Source organism: Choloepus didactylus, chromosome 14 (genome assembly GCF_015220235.1).
Source record: "Choloepus didactylus isolate mChoDid1 chromosome 14, mChoDid1.pri, whole genome shotgun sequence".
Lineage (NCBI taxonomy): Eukaryota > Metazoa > Chordata > Mammalia > Pilosa > Megalonychidae > Choloepus > Choloepus didactylus.
The window spans coordinates 37,283,975-37,294,522 of record NC_051320.1 but is presented as its reverse complement, the minus strand read 5'-3'; the positions used below and the strand labels follow the sequence as shown (position 1 = coordinate 37,294,522).

Sequence of the window (10,548 nt, the reverse complement as noted above, 5' to 3'; positions counted from 1 at the left end):
CCTGTTGTTGTATTAAATAACTTAAAATCAAGTGTTCTACTTCTCAAGAAGTAGTAAGCAATTAAGCAAATTTTTTTTTAACTGAATAGGCAGCACTAAACCTACCTAATTTATATACTCATACATAAGTGTAATACATGGCTTTTTCAAAGATATATAATACACATTTCACAGAGCATTTCTTTAGCAACCTAAAAAGAAAGCCTCATTGACAAAAACAAAAACAAAAAAAGCCAAATTGTGTCCTTTAATCATCTGTCATATAACTTAAAGATGAAATATGATGGTTGGAAAGTAAAATATATGCCATTGTTTTCAAACTCAGACTCCTGGGAAAATTTATAATATAATTTTTATTATAAGTGTTCAGCTCCTTTCTGCTCAGCAAGAGCTTGCTGAAGCAGGGTGGGTGGGGTGGTGGTGAAGGGGTTCCTGAGTCAAGGGAATTTCAGGTGAGAAAAATCTCAGGGATGGGGGAGGAGGGCAGTCTCCAAAGAATCCCCAAAAACATCCCAGGAAAAAGTCAGCTTTAAATAACTCATAAAGCACAAAATTTAGTAACTATGTAAATTTAGTATTCAAATATAAATAAATTTCAGCTCGAACTGTTCCAGTCCATTAAGACTTTTTCTATCCTTTGACTTCGCTCAATTCCCCAACTCTAGAGTAGCTAGAAGAAAGTGGAGGAGAAGCCTCCACCTTTCCGGAACAGAGGTGTTCCAATTTGTACAGACGTGGAGAGCGGGGAGGAAACTGCTTCCTGCTGACATAGTGTAAAGTCCCACTCTTTAAACCCATCAGTTACACATATGTTGACTTAGCACCTGAAGAAATGTACAAGAGCCACTCCCAGTCTCCCTCTTCCTCCTCCTGCCTTAACAGCCCTCTCGCTTTTTTTTAACCCCATCTTCAGGCGGGGGTGGTAGTGGTGGTGGTATTTCTGCCATTTCTGGAGAAAATTGCCAGAGTTTATGGTGAAAGTATTGCATCAATCAATTAATTCAACCAATGCCACTGAAAGCAAATGGCAAGAAGACAGTATGAGTGGACTTCAACTGAAAGTGTCACTTTTTAGGTTTCTGGGTGTTCTTGTTTATTTTTTACTATAATCAGAAGTTCACAAGGCAACACTATTCTGTACATGACTCCACAGGCTGAAGAAAAGATAATTAAGAATATTGATAGAATATTTGAATGAGTGACCATTAGTATATTTTTAAAAAATAATAATAAAAGAGCAATCAGGGGTTTGAGAATTTTTTTTAAGGTTAAAGAACTTTGGGAACAGGACTTACCAGGGAGATTCACCTCTATTTATTACTCAGGTTCCATCACCTTTACTTAGAGTAAGTGAGGTGAAGAGGGGAGGTGCTCTTTGAAGACTGGCAGGTTGTACTTGTTTGTTCAGTTTCTCCTTAACGTTAATTAGCAAGAAGAAAATATATAGATATTTTAATTACAAATAAACTCAAGAATATCATTCTCTTTTTGTTTCCACTCCATCTCCACACCCTCACTATAATTTTCAAAGACACCTTAAAGTAATAGAGCTATTCAATGTTGTAAACTTATTTCTGGAATTGTCTCTAGCATCCAGGATGACCTAAGGTAAATTATCATCTCTCACACCTTTTTTGTTAACTATGTAAAAAGTAGGTATCATTTACAAGCAGTTCCAAATGAAAATTTGTGAAGAACTTTTATAAAAGGTTTTGACCCACTTAAAAGAAGTGGATCAAGTGTTTTAGGCACCTTTTACCAGTGCAATTAATGCTACCTTCTACAGTGGTAGCAGAAGTTTTGGTATCTTTAGAAATTCCACACAAACACCATGATTAGCAGCAGAATTAGGATGATCCCGTGTTTGTTTTTGCTGTGATCACAGCACAGGATCTAGGCTAAATGTGCCTCCTCCACCCTCCCACAAGGCTTACCTTGTCAGACCAATGAATCGATAGCAACACTAAGATGATTTTAAAGTGGTTACTCACACATGAAATCATCAGTTGGTGTCCTGCCATATCTCATTAAACTGTCTCAGTTCACAGCCTGGTCCTGAAACTCTTCCAGCTCAGGCGCTAACACTTGTTCACAATGACGAGTGCAAGGAGCCAGCCTGGTTCCCTCTGAATCACAGTGATCCTGGGTAGAATATTTAACATCCTTCTGTTGAAGTAGGATAGGCGCAAGGCTTCCTTCTAGCTCTCAACTTTGCAGAAATGTTAACAAATGTCAAAAATGAGGACTAAGATGTAGAGATGACCCTGATTCACAGCTGGTGGGATTGTGAATTGGTACAGCCACTTTGGAAATTTGTTCAGCATGATCTGCTAAAGTCGAATGCATACAAGAGACATACAAAAATGTTCTCAGCTGCGTTATTTGTAATAGTGCCAAAAATGGAAATAACTCAAATGTTCATCAATAGTAGAATGGGTTTGTTTTGTTTTTTTTAACATGGTATATTCATACAATGGAATAATAGCCAGCAATGAAAATGAAAGAACTACAAAATATGTGTAACAACATAATGCTGAGTGAAAGAATTAACACACAAAAAAATATTGAAAACTGCAAGATGCCACTTATAAAAAATTCAGAAATAGGTCAAACTAATCTATGGTGTTAGGAGTCAAGATAATGGTTACTTTTTGGGAGGACAAAGGGGGGAGTGCTTGGGAGGGGGATGAGGGGCTTTGGGGTGCTGGCAAAGTTTTTTTCTGTGTAAGATAATTACGCAGATGGGTTCAGGTTGTGATATTTCACTAAGCTGTGCACTTAGGTTTGTGCATTCTTCTTTGTATAGTGTTATGCTTTAATTGGAAATGTTTATTTAAAGAACAAAATACAAGGGTTAGTGAAAGAACTTTGAAGTAACTTAAGTGTCTCCGGAGAAAGCAATAAATGGTTCAAGTCTACCTGTTATTAATCCTGGCTTATAAGAGCCCTCTTAAATTATCTTAATTAAGTGGAGGATATATACCTTAGCAGTTTAACTTTTCATTTTTAATCTGTCAACTGAGTTCAGCTAGAGATGGTTGAGTTCAGCAATTAAGGAAGTGGTATATTGAGCGAGCCACACAATCACTTTAGACCGTACACTTTACAACTAGGAGGGTGATATGTAACTGAGAATGATATCCAAAGGCCCTGCTTGAACATTGCCTAGGAGGGTGGAAAAGTGTGGAATTAAGAGCCAGATGGAACTGAGTTTGAATTTTTAGCTTGCCACATAGTAGTTGTGTGATCTTCAGCAAGTCACTTAATTTCTGTTTCCTTGTCTTTAAAGGGGGGATTGTAATGTTCTTTTTAATGGGGAATATAATAAATACATTATATAAAGCACATAATATTATTCACTGAATAAAACAATTATTATGAGTAGAATTACCTCACCTATTTGCCAACAAAGAAAATAAATGGAACCAGCATAAAATGTAGGTGTTATTTTGTTCTTAAGGCTTTTACTACATGTTAAAACTTCCCATAAACACAGCCATTTATGACCCCAGCAAATAACTGTTCTATCTTGAAATGTCTGCAAGCTGACATTCTCTGTGACCCCAGATACCTTCTGGAGAACCTGAGCTAACCATTAGGCTTCTAAGGCTTTCCAGGTACCCCAGTATATAACAAATGCCCCACACGTGAGGACCTCAGACTCCTTCAATGACTCTTATTTGTTCTTTTATCATAAATTGCCTTAGAAAAGGGATAAAGTGGAGAAAAGAGGGCATGCCATGAGTTCTTGAAGGCCTAAGAAGCATTACTATGAACATAAATGGAGACAAAGGTAGAACATATACAATTCCCTCGTATTCATATAATCCATCATTGAAAGGAACACGTAGAATAGGAATTTAGTACATGGTGTATTACAGATACAGATTGGACATCAACTGTACAACCAGTAGAATATAGCCTAAGCATTAACATCTGAAAGCCTTTTCTGTAAAATGGTATAATTAAAGCTTTGAAAGTTTTCTTTGAAAAAAAAGAAATGTTTTAATTTTTTAATTAAAATAAAAAAATTAATAGCCTCGCTCTCTTTTTTTAACATCTTCCAAAAAACAAACAAGCAAATACTCCAATCTGAAACTACTTATAGGATTGTGGGGAAGTTGTGGAATTAATGCAGCCCACTTTCTCTCCCATAGGTCCAAAGTATACTAAATATGATGTCATTTTTTGGGGGGGGGGGCTTTGAATTCTGTTCAGCTCACCCTCTATTTCAACCACTGATCTTTGGAGGTAGAAGAGACTTCCAGAGCTTCTTCTGATCCAGTATCCAGAAAGGCAAGGAATTACTGTCCCCATCTTACCTATCTCTAAAAGTGTTGGTATTGACATAATTTAGTTAAGCATGTGTGAAACTGCAGTGTTCTGGAATCTGAAACTGATATAATTACAGTGAAATGCACAGTGTGCACCTCCAATACCATTTCTTAATGTCACACTCTGTCACTCCTGTTTAAAATCAATTCACAAGGGATATTTTTCATCTGTTAATTGCATTTTACATGCCCTTCATCATTAGCTTCAAAGCAATTAAATTTGAGAAAAAATTACTGAAGCAAGGAGTAAGGTTCAAAATAATCAAGTTCACTAAAGTTGCTTTCACTCAAAGATGTCTCTAGCAGAAAAATCACCAGTCATAGTTTCATTCTACTAAAACTGTTTCATTTGCAAAAATGGTTATATTAAAAAACAGAAGGATCTAGAGGGAGATTTTAATTTTCAGAATATTTGTGAAAATTCAGCAAAAGAAAGCTGCTTATTTCTAATACTGAATTATAGAAATAGTTATTTTTTTTTGGTAGAGCATGTGTTATTAGCAAAGACTAAAAGTGACATGAATAATTTGTCAACTCTTACTACCTTCAGCCCTCAGTCTCATGAACCACAAAGTGTCTTTGGCAGTTTTAAGCCTCAGGTACACTCTCTAGACTTAGTGTTGATGGTTGACAAAGAGCACCTGAGAATCTGATATCTAGTCAACATGAAACCTCACCCATGATATTTTTGAGTATTGGGTTGAACCATACAAAATTGCCATTTTTGTAGGTTTAAAAGGGTTGAATATAAGCAATTTCATATGATGTAACCAAATAGCCAAAGGGTTATAAATATAAGCAGCTGGGAGTGCCTGGAAATGACATAGGATTCTTTCCTTGTTAAACAGTTGTGAATGTATATTTTGGAAATGTCAGCTGATCAAGGGCTCACCTATTTGCAGTTCTGTATCTTTACCCTATCTATTTATTCCTTTATCCTTTTCGTGGATCTCCCATACCATTGAATAAACACAAGTTCCTCTTTCAAATATCATTAGTGATCATTCAGGTAATTGCTAAATCCAGCAACCATTTCCTCTGTCTCTCCTTTAAAATTGTCTTCTATGTCACTGCATTATGTATTTCTTGACCACTTCTCTAAGTTTTTTCTCCTCTGCCATTCACCACTTAAATCAAGTGTTATATTAGTCACCACCTTCTATTTTTTTTTTTCTCTCCCTCTACTATCTACTATGTACTCCTCTTTATGCTATCACATGCCTTTCTAATATCCCAGGAACCTTGCTCCATTAGCTTATCACCTGCCTTACATCCTGAATCCCTTCATATAGATTCTTTCCACTTAGTACATAAACTTGCTTGATTTTCTCCTATGATATAAAGAAAAAAATCTTTTGATCCTATGTCATCTTCCAACTCCTGTTCTATCTCCCTTTTTTCATTCCTAAGCAAGTTTAACTATTCTTTTTTCACCTTTATTTCTTATAACTTTTATTACCTAATGTTTTAGTTTGGATACCCTCAGAAGCAGGCTCCGAGATAAGAATTTGAGGGAAATAGTTTATTTAGGAGGTGACCCTAGATAGGGGAATGGGGAGTAGAGACAGAGAAGAGAAAGATCCAATATAGGATGTGTTAATTTTTAGGTTACTACTGTGGGAAAATGAGACTTGAAATTCACTGGGGGACTTTGAGGAGACTGTGTAGAACATGTCTTAGAGTTGTCCCCCTTCAGGGTTAGGAATACTGGAGTACTTATCCATCAATTCCCATCCTAAATCATTGAGGGCTGCTCCTGAGAGGAGCATTCTAGCATTTATGGCCAATTCCAAGATCAGGGCTAGACTCCAGCTAGTGATAAAGCCCTTAGGCTGAAAGTGGCAGACGCTTGCAGTGAAAGCCACCAGCAAGTTTGGCAATGTGAGTGCCAGAGGAATATAGGAAGGGTACCAACTGCATCTGTTACACCCATTGTAATTAGCCCCCTGCTTTCACCCTTTCACTTCTCTTGTGAGGAATCAGTGACCTCATAATCGCCAAACCTAATGAAATCTCCTTTGTCCTCATCTGCCTTAACCTTTCTGTATGTAATCTATTGCTTTGTTAGCCCCTTAACTGCTTCTATTTTTGTCCCTTTAACTATTCGTTCCAATGGAAGCCTGGGTGATACTATTAGAATATAAGCCAGAGTGTGTCACTTCTTCACTCAAATCCCTCCAGTGAGTTCTCATCCCACTCTCTTAATAAAACTAAAGTCATTTCAGTGGCCTACAAGTCCTACATGAGCTGGCGTCTGTTGCTTCCCTGACGTCATCTCCTCCTACTCTCCCTGTGCGTGGTCTATTGTAGAAATTGTGGCCTTCTTTCTTTCTTCAAATGCTCCAGGCATGCTCCCTCCCCAGTACCTTTGCATTTAGTGTTCCTGCTGCTGCTTGCTGCTCTTCCCAGAACAGTTGTGTGATGGCTTGGAGCTATGTATGAGAAAAACATTCTTAGATGTAGTCCATTCCTGTAGGTGTGAACCCATTGTAAATAGAATCTTTGATAAGGTTACTTCACTTATGGTGTGGCCCAGCTCAATCAGGATGGGCCTTAATCCTATTACTGAAGGCCTTATAGGGGAGGCCACAGAGAAAGAGAAAGCCAAAGGAAGCAGCCAGAAGCTGAGAGTCAGTGAAAGTTAGAAACCAGGAGAGGCCTCCATGAGCATGGCCTTGGGAGAGAAAAGCCAAGGACCAAGATCACTAGCAGCCAGCCCCAGACTGCCACATTCTTCTGGGAGAAAGCATCACCTTGATAAAGCTTGGATTTCTCCTAGCCTCAAAATCCTGAGCCCATAAATCTCCATTGTTTAAGGAAACCTATGCGTTTTATTTGTTTGGGCAGGTGGGAAACAGAACAACTTGTTTCCCACATGCTTCTACTCCTTTATCTGTTTCTTTTCTTTGCCCAAATGTTACCTTCTCAGGGAGGTCTTCCCTGACCATCTTTTAAAACTGGAAAGCCCCGAATCCTAACCCCCCTTTCTAGCTTTATTTTTCTCCATGCCATCATCTAACATAGTATATATTTTACTTATAACTTTTATTTTCTTTCTCCTATCACTAGGATCTAAGTTTCATCTAAATTTACCACTCTATCCCCAGCACCAGACCAGTGCTTATCATATAGTAAGTACTCAATAAATATTGGCCACTATTATTCTCAGCCTGTAGCCCAGTGCCTAGAACATATTAGGTCGTCAATAAATGGTTATCGAATGGATCAATGAATTTTTGATTGAATATACTCTTTTATTCTCATATACCTAAACTATCCCAAGATTCAACAGAACTCTTTAAGAAGACTGCCAATCTCTATTTCTATCCCACTTCTCTTCCAAGTCTTAAAGTTGAAATTCCAGTCTCTTGTTTATCTCAACCTAGAAGGTATTCTAGCACCTCCAAATAAAACAGTCTGAAATTGAACTTATCTCTCAGCACTAACTTTACAACCTTAATTGCCTTTCTAATTCTTTTATTCATGTTCAAGACATGATCATCTCTCTGTCACCATTTTTGTTTCCATTGTCTTCTATATCCCTATAGCCAAACATTTATCAAAACCTGAGGTTCTACCCATGCAATATTTCTCCAGTTTGTCTTTTTTTTTTTTTTCCCCATGCCGACTCTGTCTCAGTTTTCCAGGGCTGCTATGACCAATACCACAGACTGTTTGGCTTAAACAACAGAAATTTATTGGCTCGCAGCTTTGAGGCTAGAAGTCCAAGATTATGGTGTCGGCAGGCCATGCCTTCTCCAAAGTCTGTAGCATTCTTGTGATGGTTTGCTGGCAATCAGTCTCTGCCTCTGTCACATGGCAATCTGTCTCCTCCTATGGCTTCTTCTTCTGTGTCCAAATTTCCTCTGCTTATAAGGATGCCAGTCATATAGCAATAAGGCCCACCCTGGTTCAGTTTGGCCTCATCTTAATAGGATCTTTGAAGGTCCTCATCAGACCTCAACTATCTCTTTTATCCTGTCAATTCAGGCTATCATTCAGTTTTCCATTCTTCCCTTCATAGATCAGCAAATATTTATTGAGTTTCCACTACTCTAGGTGTATTTTCCATTATTGCATAGCCTGTGTCAAGAAATGAGTTCTGAGAGACCCAGTGCAGCTGTGGAGGAAGACAGTGACTGCCGTGTCCTTGAAGCACTACCTGGACAGTATCCAGAATCTTCCCCGCGAACTGCAGAGGGACTTCCAGCTGATGTGGGCGCTGGACCAGAGGACCGAAGATAAGAAGGCAGAGATTGACATCCTGGCCACAGAGTACATCTCAACCATGAAGACCCTTTCTCCTGACCAGTGCATGGGGCACCTTCAGAAGATCCAGAGCGCCTACAGCAGGTGCAAGGAGTGCAGCAACGACAAGGTGCAGCTGGCCATGCAGACCTAGGAGATGGCAGACAAGCACATCGGAAGACTTCATGCAGACCTGGCAAGCTTTGAAGACGACCTGAAGGATAAGATGGAGGGCAGTGACTTTGAGAGTTCTGGAGGACGAGGGTTAAAAAAAAGTCAGGTCAGAAGGAAAAAAGAGGCTCCTGGGGCCGGGGCAGGAGGGCATCAGAAGATGATACTCCCAAGAAAAAGAAGCACAAAGAAGGGTTGGAGTTCACCGACACTGTCCTGTCAGTGCACCGCTTGGACGTGCTGGACATGCCGGTGGACCCCAACCAGCACACGTACTGCCTGTGCCGCCAGGTGTCCTACGGGGAGATGATTGGCTGTGACAACCCCGATTGTCTGATCGAGTGGTTCCACTTTGCCTGTGTGGATCTTACCACGAAACCGAAAGGAAAATGGTTCTGTCCATGGTTTGTCCAGGAAAAGAGGAAGAAGTAAGGAGGAAGCCGTGAGGCCCGGATCAAAAGAGCAAGTTAATATATTCCTTCATTCATGTTGCAATATTTTATCTTCATCTTAAAACTACCTTGCTTCTGTTGATATTTAATCACTCAATGGCCAATTGTAATTCTTGGTATTTTAGAAAAAACAAACAGGAAACCATCTGAAACCTGTTTTGCACAGAGGATGCTTGCCTGGGAACTTGACTGTGTTCCCATGACTCTTTTATACAGACTTTTGCCCCAGCGCCAAGTGTGGCGGCCATTGGGTACACCAAGGAGGAGCAGGTGGTGAAAGCGCACAGCGTGGGGCGGTAACGTTTTAACCTGGTTCACTGCCATCCCTTTGCAATTCTGGGTGTAAAACTTTGTGTCGTCTGTTTGTAGTTTTGTAAAACTGGTTCACACAGCCTGGGTCCCACATTTCTCCCCAGCCCCTCAGTAAAGCTGCCATCACCTGGTGAGGCGCACGTGTGTGCAAATTGAGCTCAGGGCTTGCCCTGGCACAGCCTTCGCAACTTGGCTCCGATTCTGACACCAGGGGCTGTGGGCAAGCAGGACGCGTCTATGCATTGAAGGTTTGGGGTTCTGCTGTCCTGCTAGGCCGCGTCCCAGCCCTCCCCTCAGCAGGGGTCTGCCAGCTGGAGGAGATGGCTCTCCCCTGGCACGTGGCTGCTAGGCCACGCCACCAGTGCCCTTGGACCGTGCAGGCCTGCTCAAGTTCCATTTATCTGGGAATCCCTGATGCTTTTACTGTGAAGATGAGGTGAGCGTATGAGCATGAAGACAGTGGAGCTGAGGTGTGTATGGAGTGAGTCTCCCATGAGCTGGTCGTAAAGCTCTGTTTGTGCCGCCCCTCACTAGGTCAGCAGCTCTGTCTACAGAGACTACAGTTGTGTGCTTTGATTTGTGAATTTATTGTGACACAGCAGCAGTTCTGGAATGAAGTTAAAGAGGGGTGTACTTGCTGTTTTATCAGCATTCACCAAGCCAATTCAGCACAGTCTTTTTGAAGAGTGTTTGGGGGAAATGGCAGACGTCGGCTCTGTCAAGAAACCTTTGTGATGCCCCTAACGTGTGGCTTCTGAGAGCCTCCTCCAAGGACCAGCGTGCTTGTAAAGAGGTCACAGGGTGACAGCAAAGAGAAGGAAGCATGTCTCGTCCTCAAGCCAGAGAGAACCAAGAGACTAGATGCCCAGTTTGAGAAGAATCTGTGATTTTCTTTATAAGGAGGGTCATCTGGAAGGATATACCTGTAACCTGTCGATGAGCACATCAAGTTTGTTTTTCTCCTATATTCCAAATTTTACCAATATGAGGAAACAAAGAAGAAAGAACCGGAGGAGGCTCCGAGTGCTGGA

At 40.4% G+C, this 10,548-nt stretch overlaps 1 pseudogene; it reads left to right on the top strand.

Annotated features, from left to right (window-relative positions):
* Positions 1–4,852: 4,852 nt before the first annotated feature.
* Positions 4,853–9,185, top strand: LOC119508822 (annotated as a pseudogene).
* The last annotated feature ends 1,363 nt before the right edge of the window (positions 9,186–10,548 follow it).